At 45.1% G+C, this 18,291-nt stretch overlaps 1 protein-coding gene across 11 annotated transcripts in view; it reads right to left on the reverse strand.

Moving 5' to 3' along the window:
* The window catches only part of MYO3B (myosin IIIB), a 478,997-nt gene that overhangs the window by 419,990 nt on the left and 40,716 nt on the right, over window positions 1-18,291 (reverse strand). The gene's annotated exons all lie outside the window — the stretch shown is intronic.

Genomic DNA, 18,291 nt, shown 5'->3' on the forward strand with positions numbered 1-18,291 from the left:
GCTGAGGATAAAAAGTTGCAAAACAGTGGGAGACACAAAACCTGTTAAAACTGCTATGGCAGGAATCCAGATGCAATCTAGTGAGATGCTGAAAAACGAACAGATTCTGCATGTACTTTTGAAGGCAGAGGCAACCGGACGCATGGAATGGGCCTTGTAACAAAGAGGAGGTAAGGACAACTCCGAGGTTTCTGATCTAAGCAACGGCCGAAATAGAATTAGCATTTACTGAGATGGGGAAGACGAAAAGGGTAGCCAACTTGGGTTGAAAAACTGGAGCTCCATTTAGAATATATGAAGGCTCAAATAAGTGGGACACTTTCACATGGAGACTGATCTTAGCCTGGTAGGACTCCTGTTGGACTTCAGACCTAGAGAATTCTGAGGTAAGTACAATGGTCTGAACATGTCCCCCAACACACTTACATTATGGAAACTTAAGCTACAAGGCCACAGTGTTGGGAGCTGGGGCCTTCTGGGAGGTGCCTGGGTCATGAGGGCTCTGCCCTGAGAGTAGAATGATGTCACTATTAAGAAGGCTTCCCCAGCTAGTTCACTGCTCAAATGGCCCCAAGGCCAGGGCTGGGCCAGGACGAAGCCAGGAGCTTCATCCTGGTCTCCCATGTGAGTGCCAGAGTGCCAAGTACTTGACCCATCTTCTGATGCTTTCCCGGGAACATTAGCAGGGAGCTGGATCTAAAGTGGAGTGGCTGGGACTTGAACCAGTACCCATATGGGATGTTGGTGTCACAGGCAGTGGCTTAACCCACTGCACCACAATACCCTACACTATTTTTAAAGGTCTCTAGGGAAGAGTATTTCAATAGCTTGCAGAAATGACATTGTCAAAAATGTGGGACAAACATAATTTAGACCTATTAATCAGCAAATAGTTCATCATTTTCATTCACAATGCTGTGAAGGGCACTGCAAAGGACAGAGAACTAAGACGCCATCCTTCACCAACAGGAGCTATGGCCAACTGAAAAGTAAAGTGAGCCCAAAATAATTAAATGAGAAACCGAGACAACTGCAAATGTCCTGAGTCAATGAATACCAATGTATGCAAGAAAAGATATGGGCTCCAAATGATTCGAGTGGTAGAGGTAGGCCACTGCTGGCTAAGCAAGACGACAGAAAGAATCTTAAGACCCACTTGATACAACTTTTGGAGATAAATTCAACACATCAAGTCACCTTGGATGAGACATAGAGGCAACCCAAAGACAGGTCCAAATTTGGGAAAATAGATTCTAACATGTCTCAAGGGTTGTCATAAAATATTCAAAATATTTATCTGGTTTCAACTCTTTATGGGCAGACACTATCTTCAGTTCAATCTGATGAATAGAAAAGCAACTCTTGGCCAAATTGCTCTCTTCTCAAAACTCAGTTGATCATGTAATAAATTGTAGACATGGAAATTGAACTTGGCTTAGCCAAAGTCACACAGCTGGTAATTGTCAGGGCCAGAATTTGAACCCAGGTAGACAGGACAAGTAAACAAGCCATGGCCCTATAAATGATACGTACAATAAAGGTTATATTTGGTTAAAATTAGCAGCTTCTGCACTAAGACTAAATAACCAGGGTTTTTGAGGTCTTGTCATGTAAACTCCATCTTCACAGGTGGCCCCTCTTTCGGGATTGCTCTTACCAGGAGTAAGTATCCCTCCTGCACATGGGCTACACATGTGATGGGATTTAAAGAAGTGCTCCCAACTGGAGGACAGCACTTCCTGGAAGTGGATTTCCTATCAAACACCAAAGTCTGCAACTAATTCCTTAGGATAGAAAGTACTATCATTCTTCTTGTCTCTAGATAAAGTACAACTGAGTTAAGGATGCTTGGACAGTACAATAGTCCTTGGTTCCCTTGCCCCCAAGATAAAACAACCTCACAAAGAATTTGCTGAATCAGTCGTTCTAATGATCCACTAAGAAAGAACAGCAGCAATGGCAAGCAAGTACACTACCTTGCTATCAGGGACTCCTGGTTCTGTAAGTCATGTTAAAGGGGTTGATATGGTATTAACACAAGCTCAGGCCCCTAAATACCCTCAATTTGTCATACTCCTTTACTTCACTTCTACTGCCCCAAGTCATCCCTCAGTTTCAGAACCCCTGCCAATTCCAAAATCCAAGGATGCTCAGATCTCTTGTATAAAATAGGGGCATAGTATTTGCAAACAACCTATGCATACCTCCCATATGCTTTAAATCACCTCTAAATTACTTATAATAACTAATACAAAATAAATGCTATATCAGTAATTGTTATCCTGTATTGTTTAGGGAATGACAAGAAAAGGTATGTATGTGTTCAACACACACACGTTCTTCTTTTGATCCATGGTTGGTTGAGTCTGTGGATGCAGAACCTGGGTATGGAGGGCTGGCCACACTCCCCTTTACTGTGAGCTTCTGCTTCCATCATTGGAAGGTGCATGCTGCTGGTGACACTGGGATGGGGACGATGGACTATGTGGGAGACAGAGCTCAACAGAAGGCTTGCAGGGCTTGGACTGTGATTTAGAAATGGAAGGTTGGTGACTTCATATGGAAGAAAGACTGATGTTGGGTGACCAGAATGATGGTGCCATTTACAAAATTAGGGGAGCCAGGAGGAGAAATTAATTTGCTCAACAACAACTTCAAATGGAGTGTGAGCGGCTGGTATTGTGGCACAGTAGGTAAAGTTGCCACCTGTCAATCTGGCATCCCATATGGGCACCGGTTTGACATCCAGCTGATCCAGCTCTCTGCTAATGGCCTGAGAAAGCACCCACGTGGGAGACCAGGATGAAGCTCCAGGCTCCTGGCTTCAGCCTAGAGCTGTTCTGGCCATTAGGGCAATTTGGAGAATGAACCAATGGAAGGAAGATCACTTTCTCTGTCTCTCTCTTTCCAGAAAAAAAATCTTAAAAAAAAAAAAAAAAAAAAAAGTCTGAGCAGCAGCCCTAACCAGGTATCAACAAATCACTCGTGCATCAAGATCTATCATGATCTATAAAATGACAAGGTTGCAATGAATTGTCTCTACCATCCCTTCCAGTTCTAATATCCTATGATTTAATGATTTCCAAATAAGTGCTCTCAAGGCAGTATCTCAAACCGAGAGGCTAGTATCGCCATCCAAATGATGTAGAATGAGCAGTAGATTATTTTAAGGATATGAACAGAATGGCTGGAACCTTGAGGAGATGTTATTGCCGATATTTTGTAGAAGGTCTTAAGGTCTATGAAAAGATGCCAATTGCTGTGATAATGTCTCCATTAAGGAAGATGAGCTTCAGCAACAGAGCAACTGTTTGGATGCTGGTTAATGGAGTGTGTCCAGGTTCCTACCTTGAAATGCAAACTTATGCCTTCTCTGGTCCACTTAGACTACACTGATTCTTATTTTAAGGAGAGGAAAAACACTAATGCCAGGATTACTAGCAATATCTATGCGCCAGCAGCCTTAGTGGCCAATTCCAATAGCCATTTTATCCAGAGGTGAGTTCAAGCCTCTGACATACTGGTCATTACCACCTTTGCTGCTGAAACCCTTTCTTTCAAGAAGAGACTGAGTAAAAGAAACACATTTTTACTAGTGGTTTAGCTCGAGTTTGGAGCAAAGTTTTGCAGTCAGCTTTCTCTGATGGTTGGAGAAGTTTCTTTTCTGTCTTCTTCAAGTGAACAAGTTCTACAGCCAGGAACACCACAGCCAGGAGCACCCACCTCCTCTCTCCCACAGGCGCTCTGGGGTGGACAACTTGATAACACAGCTGCTTTGACACATGCCATCTTCTGGTCTGTCCTTGGGCATGGTCAGCAGAGTTCTGTTGAAGATGGTTGGCCCTTTCCTCAGCCGCCAGCTGGGGATTGGCAGAGGGCAAAACAACTGTGGGTAGCTCTTGAGTCATGCAGAGATCTGCACCTGTGGCTGATGGAAAATTCTAGAGCTGAACATCTTTGGTTTGCCACCTCTTCACTGGGTGATTTTGGGAAATGATCTAATCTCCCTGAACCTTTTCTTCTCATGGGTCTCATCTCCAGTACTGCTTCTGAAAATGCTGCTTATTCAGTTTCTTTTATGACACCAAAATGTCGGTAGTAGGTATCATTGGCTCGTTGACATATGGCCAATATTTATTGTACTTACTTCTTTAAGATCTTCTGCATTTTCTAAGATATTTATAGCAAGCATGAATTCTTTCTGTAATAAAAAAAGCAAATTTGGGGGAGTTTGACTGGAAAATATAAAAGATATTGAAAAATTTGCCTTAACTTTCAAGAGTGTTTCCTTCTTCTGGGATATTCGTTGACTGCTGTGTTTCTTTATCAATAGGTTGGCAGGTTAAACATTGTGTCCTGGTTATAAAACCAGACTCCCAAGAGATTAATACAAGAAGAAGGACATGCCCTTCCCAACTATATCATTTCTACTACAAGCAGGAAATTGGGGTAGCACCGTCACTTTCTCAGGCCACCATGACCCATGAAACCCCCATGATTACTATTCACCCACTGCAATCTAGGCCAAGAGTAGGGCTTACTGATGAGTCTCTTGAGATAGGGCAAGAGCTCCCCTCTGCCTCCTGCACAAAGACTTAGGCGACAAGAACTCAGAGAACAGCCTATCCTCATTTCAAGGTCTTTATTATCTGAAAAGCACATCTGTATTAGACTGGATGTAAAAGCGATAAAAATAGTCAACATATGAGCTCCTCAACTCAGATATTAGCTTAAACCATTTATCAAATTATAGATCAAAGAGCTGCTAGGCTAAAATCTCTCTCAATAATGTTATTTTAGCAAATGCTTTCAAGCAAATATAGTATGTCTTGTTTTCATAAAAAATAACTTCAAACTTTTTTAAAAAAAGGTGATTTTACAGTACTTAATTTTTCCACTGATATTTTGAGATGTCATTAAAAATGCAATTAGGTTTGCCTTCTGTTCTGATTTCTCACCTTACTAGAATCAATTGTGCAATTCAAAATTATAACCAAAGGTCGAGATTAAAATTTCACTCCACACACAGGCAAATGCTGTTATCTCAGGAGCTAAATTCAGCTAAATAAGAGGCAAGGCAAATAGACCTAAAGCTATTAATCCTTGGCTGACCTTGAGCCCTAAAGTGCAGGCAACAGACTGGCAAATAAGACAGGCTGCAAGGGAGGCAGGCAAACAGGATTCTGGATGTGGCTTACACAGTGCATGCAGCATAATCGGTGTTACTGATTGTAAAGATTTCTAAAATAGAACTTCTTCTCTGAAACTGGGAATTGCAGTTATAAATACTCCAGGGGCAAATATTTTTTCAACAGTTTTATACACAAACTGCTTAAAGTGTTTCAAGCTGAGATACTGAGTAAACAAATGAAATCTCTCCCTTTGGATGAAAAATAACTCTAAGGGTGGATGTAGTTGGGATTTGAGGGGGTTTTTTGCAAAAAAAAAATATGGAACAGATAAATTGGAGTTGATGTTTTCTTTAATTTTCTAGTTACTTCATTTTAGTTGAAGGCAAATAAATAGAGACAGAAAGATTGATCTTCCATCTGCTGGTTCACTGCCGTGTCTTATAACAGCCAGGGCTGGGCCAGGCCAAGGCCAGGAGTTTAGAACTCAGTCCAGGTCTCCCACATGAGTATCAGGGACCCAAGTACTTGAGTAATTACCTTCTGCTTTTATTAAAAGGAAGTTGGATGAGAAGGCAAGCCAGAACTCAAACTCTGATATGGGATGTGGAAGTCCCAAGCACTGTCTTTACAGATGTGCCAAAGGCCCATCCCCAGATGGATTATTTTTTTTATTTTGGTTTGGTTTTGGTTTCTTCTTTCAAATTCAAACTAAGGTAAATCTATTTTGTACCATGAGAAGTTGTTAGAAATAATTTAAATTGTATTGTCCTCAGGAACTCTAGAAAGATCTTTAACTAGAATGTGATATTCTACACATCTTTTCTCAGGATTATAATACTCAGCTTCAGCTTTAAAGAAAAAAAAAGGTTCAAGTTAAAAAACACACAGAGCACACTTACATGACACCAACTTCCAACCACAGCTAGGGGAAAGCAGAGGGAGCCCTGTTCTGGGTTTGAAACCAGCAAATTCCATGGTTCCCCACATCTCCTGGGAATTCCCATAATATGGAGAATGCTGGCCACGGCCAGAGACTCCACACTCAGTAAACCACAGCCACAGGAGCTGCCACACCACGAGCACACAGCTAAGCGTTCCGCAGATGGACTGCCCATCCCTCACCGCCTTGTGCCCTCACTCCCTGCTCCCTGCCACCCCTGTCCTCTGCCAGTTACACCCCAATTCCCCCCCCACCCCCGGCACCAGAGACCAGTTTAGGATGGAATGAGGAGAGGCTCCACACTTCAGCTCATTTCACAGCTTCTCAGCTCAGCTGGCAGCAGCCCAAGTGAGGAATCGGGCTCTGAAAGGTTAAGAAACTTGCCCAAGGTCACACAGCTAACAGGCAATAGAACTGAAGCGTTAGCTCACAGTAAGAAACCAGTGAGACAAAACAAACAACCACCGCTTTACAAAAACTTCTCTTCCACCATACAGCTGAAAAACGGCAGGGAAGTGAACCCAACAGAATATCCGTATGCTGCTACGTAGGCACACGTCATCATTTGCAAGCAGTCTTTGGTGTCTGTTCTCACCGTGCCAATCAGGATGCCCTTGGGAATGTCATATGTTCCAATCAGAGTAGTTCTGCTTCACTTTCTAAAATCAGAAAAGGTGTGGAGCATCTTGGGACACGATAGAGCACAATAAACACAGGGCTCCCCACCTCACCTACTTCAGCCCACCTGGGGTTTCTGTGGGGTCCCCTTCCTACTGCTGACTGCCGCTCCCCTTGCTTTGTCCCGATAGCTCAGCGGCCATCAGGCCAGGGAACAAATGAACCCGTCCTGGGTGAGAATCCTGCCCTGAGCCGAGGCTCTGGACTCTGGACAGGGTAGCAGAGGCACTGATGGAAGCGCAGCCGCCAGGGAAGCTGGGGCTCAGAGCTCAGAAGAGCTGGTGTGACACCCCTAGAGCAGTCTGGCCCGCTGTGGGACAGGATTGGCCTTTCCTAGTGGGTGGATGAGGAAGGGGACACAGCAGACGCCTGGTCCCTTCTCACTTCCCCAAAGAAGAGAGAGAGAGGCCAGCCTGGAACAGAGCGGGTGCTCAGGGAGGCTGTTCCATTTGGCAGTTCTTGCTTAGCCAGAAGTGGGGGAACGGGAGGGCTCTGCTCTGGACCACACATGCTCCTGCACACCTGGGACCTGCCGCCTAAAACAGGGCCTATACTTAGACCCCCAGGAGGAGGGTGATGACACGTCACTGCTGCCTCCTCGCCGACACGTAACAAGTGACTTAACTTGCCCACAGAGCTCCTGTTGAGAGGGAACACAGGTGCTGCACCCTGCCATTCCAGTCCTGCCCCAGGCCTTCCCTCACCAGATCCCGGGCCCCTGGGTGCCACCTGCAGGCCTTAGAAGGCAGGGCCACTATACAGATATGGGCAGTGGCCGCCCCAGGACAGGAAGCGGGGAATCTCTTAGAGGTTGGCATAAGGAGGGAAACAGGGAGCACCAAAAAGCTACAGGACCTCAGAGATCAATGTTTTAGGGAAGGCCCAGGGACAGAACCACCCAGTGATAGAAAGTTCTGAAGCTCTCACTGAAATTTCTTAAACACCCAAAGCCTGCATTCCTCACACTGTGACTGGCAGACAGGTACCAAGAATCCCCAGTCCTTTCAAAGACAGCCAAGGAAAAATGAAGGCTAATAGCCACGCCGCCAGCAGCAGCTCACCCTTCCCCGGAGCTCAGTGCAACCCCACCCTCATCACCCATGAAGCCCTGAGCCGTGGAGCATAGAGATCCAAAGAGGCTTCCCCTCCCCCTATATGCAAACACTCTGAAATAGAGGGGGCCTTGCGGGGAGAGAATGTGCCAGGGATGGGGAACAGCCCACCTGCAGGCTATGGAAGGCCCTTGAAATCATCGGGTGTGGCCCTGTCAAGGCAGTGGCTGGTAGGACCCAAAATTCAGTAAATCTATAGTAGGCTGATTCTTAAGCTGATAACCTTGTACAGTCCACGAATGATGTTCTATGCCCAAATGGCCATTGGCAGAAAGAAGGTTCCCCAACTTGGCAGAGATAGGGGTGGGGCAGTAGTGCCACCTTTCTTTTAAAGGACTTACTGTGCTAGGTACAGCCCCAAATGCTTTCAGTACCTTATGCGTCTTTTGAGGCAGATTTGTTTTCCCCCGCCCCCTCCATTCTACCTTTTTAAACTTCTTCCCATTTCTTAGGCAGAAATATGCAGTAACTTGCCTAGGGTTAAGTAGTGAAATGGGTAAGCAGGTATCTACAATTTGCTTCCAGATTTGACTCCAAAATGTGTGCTCTGCGCTTTGTTCACCTAGACTGCAGCCATATTAAGATAACTGAACCACGACTATTTTAAAAAATGACTGACAGAGCCAAGACTAAAATTCAAAGCTCCTGAATTCAATGCTTTTCCAGAATCTGCTACCTTGCACATTAACTACACGGGCTTCCAACATTAGGCTGAAATATTACATTTTCCTCAACATCCTACTGTCAAAGTTATCAGTACTGAAATGAAGCCATTCTATTTTTTAGAAATTTATTTATTTGAAAAGCAGAGTGAGAGAGAGAGAGAGAATAACAGAGGGAGAGAGATCTTCCATCCCTGGGGTTCACTCCCCAAATGGCCACAGTGACCAGGGCAGGGCCAGGCTGAAGTCAGGAGCCCAGAACTCCATCCAGTTCTCCCATGTGGGTATCAGGGGCCCAAACTCTTGGGCCATCTGCTGCTACCTTCCCAGGTACATTAGCAGGAAGCTGGATTGGAAACAGAGCAGCCTGGACTCAAACTAGTTCTCCAACATGTGATGCTGGTATCTCAAGTGGCAGCTTAATCTGCTGTGCCAGAATACTGGCCTCTGTACCAAAATGAAGTCACTTTTGTCTAATCCTCATCAGATAAAGCTTGAAGGCCATGAAGAAGGCACACTGCCTACAACAAAAAAAATTCCTATAGTGTCGCTCCCCCTCTTCATGGAGGAACGACACAGGACCCTGCGCTGTTCTTTCATCTGCTCGGCCCTCCCCGGGTTTGCTGCCGGTTCTTCCCGGGTTGGCTACTGTCCCTTCCACCTCCGTGGAAGGGCGGTTCCCCCTGCCACATTCCCCACTTCCGCAGGGGAGCGGCACACCGCCGGCCGGCTCTCTCGGGGGCTGCACAGGTGTTCCCCTTAGATGTTCCTGGTGCATGCCGTCTCTCTCCTCCTTTATAGTCCTCCTCCGCCAATCCTAACTCAGCTGCCCACATGCCGAGTACGCTGCTCTCCTCCAATCAGGAGCAAGTCCTACAGTTTATTGGCTGAACTGGAGGCAGCTGTGTAGAAGCTGTTTACTCCTCTCCCAGCGCCATATTGTGGGAGAGCAGATGCATAGAATAAGTCTTAATTCCAGTAACTTAGTCTAGTCCGAGTTGCTCCCCACACTATAGGAACTTTTTTCCAAGTTGCAGCTTGTTCCATGATGTGCACGAGGCCAGCTCCCCACTTGCACAAAACCTTGCCTGACACCTTGTCTCCACTGATGAACTGACATCACCTCCTGTGTCAAGGCCCTGGGACAGGTACTTCCTCTCCATTCTCGCCATCCTTGTAGGATGGGTCTATTATCTACTGTTGCACATGCATTCCCCTGTCACAGGCCCCTGCTAGTCCAGAACAAACTCTTCATTTACAGAATCAGTCACTCATTTTAGGTTGACACTAGGAAAGATAATTATCTAAAATAATTTTTAAAATAAAAAAATCCATATGGTAGATTGGTGATCACAATTTGTTGTGCTATAGTGGCTTAGAGTGGAGATATTGGAACCAAATATTTGTGCTCAAATTCTGGTAACATCACCTAATAACTTGTCCAAAGACAAAAAAAAAAATGGTCCTATGGCTTATTTACTTTGGACGAGTAATAGCACTGACTTTATGGGGTCGTTGCAAGAATTATAAATGAGTTAATATGTATAAGCACTTAGTATCTGGTACACAGTAAGCACTCAATAAATGCTAACTCTTATTTGGGAACAAAACCCATTAGCTAGAGCTTCGGGAACAAAATGGTAATAATGACAATAATAATATTTCAGCGCTGTAGTGTTTTAATGGCTCTCTCAACCCTTCTATGCAAAATACCTCATTTGTCATCGCTAGTCCTGGCAGTGCCAACGGAAATAGCATTACCCTATCATTTAGCTAGGAACAGCATAATTAATGAAGGCAAGAGTGGCTGCAAAAAGCCTGAGCTCTTCCTGCATTGGTGTAAGCTGGTTGTTATAGCAACCGTCCCCTGTCACCAACCCTCTGCCAGGCAGAGAGAGACCCAATTTTGGAGCCGTCACAGCACATCTGTTTCTCTGCTCAGCTGATTAGCTCTTGTTTGCAACAACGAGCAGATGGAAGTATAAAGGAAGAAATTTTTCTAAAAAGAAGCAAATGTTTATTTTATCCATAGGTCTGTTTTCTAATACGGAAACAGATCTTTAGCTGTTTTAGGAAGACGCTATGTATACATGGATCCTTAATATATGGGCTGCTTCTCGCACTGGGGCAATGACAAAGTATAGTTGGGCCGTCAGCTGTAGGTGATAACTCCTTCGTGTGCATCTTTTAAAAAGATGCATCTATCTCCTACTCCAATTTTGGAGTATCCTTCCGCCACTTCTGTGTGTCTTTGCTGTATGAACTGTCAGCTGGCACACATTCTCCTTGCCAGCCCCGTCTATGAGCACGCTACAAAATGAGCCTGAGTATTCTCTTCTGCCTTAATTTCTTCACTCCCACACTCAGAAAACCTAAACAGCTCTAATACTTACTAGGGATGTCAATTTGAGGAGCATACCTCATGTGCTTCTTTAAGTCTCACTTTCTCCAGTGGTAAAATGGGGGAAAGTAATATCTACTATTGAGAGATGTTATTGAGAATGAAACAAAATAATGTGTCTTAAAAGTTCCTGTCAAGGAACCCGCACGGTGGCGCAACAGGTAAAGCCACCGCCTGCAGTGCTGGGATCCCATATGGGCACCAATTCAACTCTTGGTTTCTCCACTTCCAATCCTTCTCCCTGCTAAGGTGCCTGGGAAAGCTGTAAAAGATGGTCCAAGGGCTTGGGCCACACACCTACGTGGGAGACCCAGAAGAAGCTTCTGGCTCCTGGCTTCAGCTCAGCTCAGCTCAGCTCTGGCTGTCACGGCCACTCTCCCTGCCTCTGCCTCTCTGTAATTTTGCCCTTTTTTAAATATTTATTTTATTTATTTGAAAGACAGAGTTACAGAGAAGGTAGAGACAGAGAGAGAGGTCTTCCATCTGCTGGTTCACTCCCCAGATGGCCGCAACAGCTGGAGCCAGGAGCCAGGAGCCTCCTCCGGGTTGCCCACATGGGTGCAGGGGTCCAAGCACTTGGGCCATCTTCTACTGCTTTCCCAGGCCATAGCAGAGAGCTGGATCAGAAGAGGAGCAGCCAGTACTAGAACTGGCACCCAGATGGGATGTCGGCACTTCAGGCCAGGAGTTTAACCCGCTGCGCCACAGCACTGGCCCCAATTCTGCCTTTCAAATAAATAAATCCTTTTTTTTTAAGTACTTGTCACAGTGCCTGTGTATTAGTCTGTCCCCAATAAATAAAAATTTCCAGGGAGGTCATTTGTGGTTAAGTCACTGCCTGGACGCCTGCATCTTATGTGGGAGTGCCTGGGTTTGAGTCTCAGCTTCACTCTCCATTCCAGCTTGCTAACGTGCACCCTTGAGCAGGTGATGGCTCAAGTACGTGGGTCCTTGCCACGCATGTGGAAGATCCAAATGGAGTTCCAGGCTCCCTGCTGTTGGAGGCATTTGTGGAGTGAACCAGCAGATAAGAAAGCACTTGTACACACACACACACACACGCACGCACACTTTCTAATAAATAAGTAAAAAACCTTATAAAAACAAAGTTTCCTTCCCACTAGAGACTTACTCAGCAAGCACAATATTCAACATATCTGACACCAGTTGGCATGTGACACTGGCCATGGGAGGGGTGCTCAGCTGGAGCTGGCTCTGACAGCTCCCCACCTGCCAGACAGACCTTGTCCCACAGGGTTCCTGGGTCATTAGGTCAGAGGTGACCCAGGGAAAGAGACGGGAGCCTCTGGTGGCTGAGGAGCACACACGGAGCTCTGGATGGCAGCCCTGGAACATTCACAGATGTCTTCAATTAAGAATAACAGCCACTTACAGATGTCTTCAACAAAAATAACAGTGACAACTTTGGTTACTTTTCTTAGGTTTCAGCCATTTATAAACATTCAGTTTAATTTTCCCCTATCGGTGATGGTAGGACAGGTAAATTAAGAATTAGCTATTTCCAACCCCTTGCCATCACCATTAATTAACATAAATTAAGCTTATATTTCTTTTTTACTACAGACTAGGCTATTACCTGGCATGTGTTTGATGTGAATACTGGCTTAGCAATATTAATAGTAACACTGGGCATAGGTTGTGCTGGAAATTCCTTAGTTCAGCGAGTCACAAAAAATGGATTCCAATCACCATTACCCACCTGCCCACTTTGTCTATGGACACTTGGTCTGGCAAAGCTTTGAATGACTCATCTACAACATCATCAGTGTAATTAGGCCTAACTGGCATCCTCACAGGCAGGTGTGACTTTTTAAAAATATTGTATCTAAAATTTTATGCAAACATGGTACACTGGTTTTATAAGAAACTGGCTGTCAAGAGACAGTGAAGGAAAAAGTAAGCATGGCTAATAGAAAGATGGTTGGTTGGTTGGTTGGTTAGTTTTCAATGAGCCTAAAATAGAAGTTAAAATCATGGGCCAAAAGGTTGAGGGAAGTGACTCTGGCCTGTCCAAACATCTCAGAAGATAATGACAGGAAAATGCTTTGCCAGAAAGTAGGTAGACAGAACCAACCCTCAAGGTGCTGGTGTCCCACACTGGAAAGCATTTGGTATGCTTGGGACATCCAGAAAGAGGCATAGAGCAAGCTGTGTGCACGTGCATACATATGCAAGTAGGTGTGTGCGAAGTGAACTCCAAGCTAGCACCTGAAACGTGCAGCCGTGTAGGCACCAAATGGCTGATTACCTTAGAAACGTGAGTGATCTACTAGGAGAGAAGGATGTTAAATATTTGGGAGATGCTATGGGTTGAATTAGATCCTCAAAAAAAAAAAAAAAAAAAAGAGAGAGAGAGAGAGAGACGGAGAGAGAGAGAGAAAGAGTTGTCGAAGTCTTTACTCTCAGGACCTCAGAATGTGAACTGATTTGGAAACAGGGTCGCTGCTGCAGTTGAGATGAGGTCATGCTGGAGGAGGGTGGGCCCCTAAGCCACAGTTACTGGTAGCCTTATAAAATGGCCCTAGGAGGACAGAGACTCACAGGGAGACGACCACAGGTTGCAGAGGGAGGAGCAGAAGGCTGCAGCTGCCAGCAGAGAACACCATGGCTGGCCAGAAAACCCCCAGCAGCCAGAGAGGGATGAGGAAGGGAGCTCCCCAGAAGGCTCAGAGAAACCAGGACACCGCTGACAGCTTGGTTGCAGATATCTCAGCTCCACGACGCTAGGATCATGCATTTCTTTTGTTTTCATTCTCCCAGGTAGAATTGTTCCTGTGCAGTTGACCTAGGAAATGACTAGAGGGATGAACAAAGCTTCAACCTCAGGACAGGAGGAGGAGACACTTGACCTTCTTGACTGGTAGCAAGAGCAGCTCCATGGGAGGAAAGAGAAGCTTATGTTCGATTGTACTGTAGGCCCTTGGACCAGTGGCCTTAAAGTGCTGGATACTACCGCCCCACAGACATTCACAGGAAATGCTGTCATACCTGCCCCCAAGTTAGTCCCTGAGCAATGAAGCTGTGCAGCTTGCAGTGGTCAGAACCAGGGAGATTTATAAAAACTGGGGTTTTGTTGACTTTATTGTGGTGCTCAACCAACCAACTCTGGAACCACTGCTCATATGAGCAATGTAATCACCTGTTTAAATTAGTCTGATCATGGCAGTCTGATAAATACACAGTTTCTATGTTGAGTTTTTTTTTTCTTCACTCTGAATACCGTCTCTTAAATTTCTGTGGTCAGCATGTTACTGATACATTTAATTCACAAAAAATGCTAAAAAATTATACTGACCTTGACATTCAGATTAAATCTTTTACTATATGAATTTATTTCTCCAGGAGCATTGCTTTGATGTACTGCCACACTAAGCTCACCCAGAAGAATTTTTCTTCTCCAATATTTCTGAGTTGATGCTATCCCAGTATTCCTCAACATCAGTAGTATCCAAGTGAGGCAGTGAAAGGGAACAAGTAGAAAGTGTTGATAAAATGCAGTCAGTCCTTGCTGCAGATTTGTGCTGCCCCAGTGAACTGTGCATCTTGACTGCTTGTCAACATTAGATTGTGCTATGGTCACATTCCATTAGCTACCTGGTTTGTAGTATAGCCTATTTGAATTAGTACTACAGTTCCTCAAGCCTGCGAAGTAAAAATGGGAAAAGAGTAGTTTGGTTCAATTTCTCAAAAATAAAATAGGATCAAGGATCTTTCAGCTGTATTTAAAAATAAAGGCACAGGCCGGCGCCTCAGCTCACTAGGCTAATCCTCCGCCTGCGGTGCAGGCACCCCGGGTTCTAGTCCAGGTTGGGGCACCGGATTCTGTCCCGGTTGCTCCTCTTCCAGTCCAGCTCTCTGCTGTGGCCCGGGAATGCAGTGGAGGATGGCCCAAGTGCTCAGATCCCTGCACCCACATGGGAGACCAGGAGGAAGCACCTGGCTCCTGGCTTCGGATCACTGTAGTGCGCCGGCTGTAATGTCCATTTGGGGGGTGAACCAACAGAAGGAAGACCTTTCTCTCTGTCTCTCTCTCTAACTCTGCCTGTCAAAAAAATAAATAAATAAAAATAAAAGCACAGATCATCTGTAGTGGTTTTACTCCACTGGCAATGGTATTGTACACATTGCTGTTGGATTTAATCTAAATATCACCTATTCACACAAACAGAAATAAAAGCATACAGAAACAAATACACTTTGCAGGCCATCATATGAAGACAATGTAACTCAAACCACTGCTAATTATATGTATTTTCAAGGATTGCTCTTACCCCAAAACATTACCCACAACGGAGAATATGTGTGTTGAACTGAACTAACAAATGCAAGGAGGACGATGGAGCAAAAAGAGACGTGGTTAGGAAAAGTAATTCTCCATTCGGAAAATAAACATGAGGATGTACAGCCCTGAGTCCTGGAAGGTGTGGCCCTGGGCACAGAGCACACAGCACAGGAGCACACATCCTGAGAGAATCCTGCAAGGGCAATCAGGCACTTGCTCCTGAAAGGAGCTCTCCAGGTCTCCACAGGTAACTGCCTACTCCTCAGTCCATCTACTGCAGCAGGCAGGATGTCACACTGGCTGCTCCCACCGAGAAAGGAACCACGTCCAGCCAATCCGGGCAAGAGCAGCTCAACACAGACCACCACACTGCCCCCTAGAGAAACATTCCACATAGTCTATTCAATTCAGCTGAAATCACAAAGTCACAAATGCCTCTTAACAAAGGTAGGGTCAAGGGCAGGCTTTTCTCATTTGCATTTCATAATCCTGAGAATACTCATTGGCTGTGGATTAGAAAAGAAATGCCAATCTGCATGTTAAGCCACCCAAAACAGGAACTGAGCAACCTCAGTAAAATTTTACTTTTGGAACAGATCAATCAAAATCTACAAATATTAGTGCCAATAGCTCTCCTCAAACTGCCCTCTGAATTCAGCTTATCCCTTTGGCTTTTTAAAATTATTTTAAAGATTTATTTTCTTTATTTATTTGAGGGTAGAGTTACAGACAGTAAGAAAAAGAGACAGAGAGAAAGGTCTTCCCGGCCGGCGCTGCAGCTGAATAGGCTAATCCTCTGCTTGCAGCACTGGCACACTGGGTTCTAGTCCCGGTCGGGGCGCCGGATTCTGTCCCGGTTGCTCCTCTTCCAGGCCAGCTCTCTGCTGTGGCCGGGAGTTCAGTGGAGGATGGCCCAAGCGCTTGGGCCCTGCACCCACATGGGAGACCAGGAGGAAGCACCTGGCTCCTGGCTTCGGATTGGCGCAGCACGCTGGCTGTAGCGGCCATCTGGTGGGGTGAACCAACAGAAGGAAGACCTTTCTCTCTGTCTCTCTCTCTCTCTCACTGTCTAACTCTGCCTGTCAAAAAAAAAAGAACAAGAACAAGAACAAGAACAAGAACAACGAAGGAAGGAAGGAAGGAAGGAAGGAAGGAAGGAAGGAAGGAAGGAAGGAAGGAAGGAAGGAAGGAAGGTCTTCCATCCACTGGCTCACTTCCCAAATGGCTGCAATGGCCAGAACTGAGCCGATCCGAAGTCAGGAACTTCTGGGTCTTCCATGCTGGTGCAGAGGCACTTAGGCCATCTTCCACTGCTTTCCCAGGCCATAGCACAGAGCTGGATCGGAAGAGGAGCAACTGGGACCAGAACCGGCACCCATATGAGATGCCGGCGCCACAGGTGGAGGATTAACCTACTGCACCACAGCACTGGCCCCTTGGTTTTTTTTTTAAACCAATGCATCCATTCACTCAATGATTTTTTGAGACTTACTCTATACTCACAGTGCTATGCTAAGAGCTAGAGTCCAGCTAGAAGACACACCTGCCAACAACAGTTAGTGTAGTGGTGGTAGAATGCTAATGGAAAGCTGTCACGGAAACAGGGACAGGTGCCCATGTCAACTAGGGCACTTCCTGGGGGAGCTAGAATTTGAGCCAACACAAGAGTATTAGGGAGGAATTATCCCAAGCACCAAGGGCCACTCCAGATGATGCAACAGCACACCAAGGGTTTGATGGAATAACACATTAGTAGGGATTAGGAGAGTTACCTGTTGGGACATTAAGAACAAAAAGTTGGGGTAAAGTAATCAGAGATAAGGCTGGAAAATGAAGGGATTGTTTACCTCCCAAAGGAGTTTTGACTTTATCCTGCAGTGTTTCTCAAAGCAGAGTTTACAAGATTCCCATAAAAACTTCTCATGGTTCCTGTTTGGTTTCAATGATGATTTTATTGTTAATAACAATAATGGGAGGATGCCTAATGGAAACACACTCCAGATCATCTGGATGACCATGTGCCATACAGTTTCAGTGCCCCCTCTCTGTTTACCGTTAGGATGGCACCAAGCCAGCAGAGCAGTAATGGTTGGAGATGAGAGGAGATGCTGTTGGACTGACGAAAGGGATCTCATTAGCTAAAGAGGAGTCACATGGGAGAACTGGGCTACCACCTGGCACATGGTGGCAGGAACGTCAGACTCAAAGCAACACAGGCCTTCTTGCTCGGAAATATCACCACGCTGCAAGGAACAACTGAGATGCGCAAAATAATAGCATTGGTCTCTAAAAGCTGCTTACTTGGCTCTGTAGTGTTTTATAATACAGGGTACTTTGACTAGTTCATGGAAAAGTAAAATTTAAATATAAGTTTATTTGGGTGGGAAAACATTCAAAATCATGCATAATTTTTTCATAGTATGTTTTTTTCATAGACTTTATGAAGACCCTTCATATGCATGGATTTCAAAAAATATTGCACCAAAATAAACTTATTTTTTAATTCCATTTCCTACAACATCTTTGATGTACCCTCATTCTTTTTTTGATATAACAGTTCTATACATGCAAATGACAAATTTATATCTAGTTTTGTGTTGAGGGGGACAGCATTGTGGCATAACAGGTTGAGCCACCACCTGCAATGCTATCATCCCATATGGGCACCAGTTCAAGTTCCAGCTGCTCCACTTCTAACCCAGCTCCCTGCTAATAGCCTGGGAAAGCAGCAAAAGACAGTCCAAGTGTTTGGGCCCCTGCACCCACGTGGGAGACCCAGAAGAAGCTCCTGTCTTCAGCCTAGCCCAATCCTGGCTGTTGCTGCCATTTGGGGGAGTGAACCAGTGGAAGATCTCTATCTCTCCCACTCTCTCTGTAACTCTGTCTTTCAAATAAATCTTTTAAAAAAATCCTGCTTAAGAAATATTTAAGTACATACTTAAATCTGTAGGATTTTTCTTTTTATTTAAAATGAGTCTGTCTATTACCTAAGTACACAAGAGGGCCGTGGGGGTGAGGAAGCCATGGAAGAAGCCTGAGCAGATATTACTGTCAACTCGTTAC

This window comes from Oryctolagus cuniculus, chromosome 3 (genome assembly GCF_964237555.1).
Source record: "Oryctolagus cuniculus chromosome 3, mOryCun1.1, whole genome shotgun sequence".
Lineage (NCBI taxonomy): Eukaryota > Metazoa > Chordata > Mammalia > Lagomorpha > Leporidae > Oryctolagus > Oryctolagus cuniculus.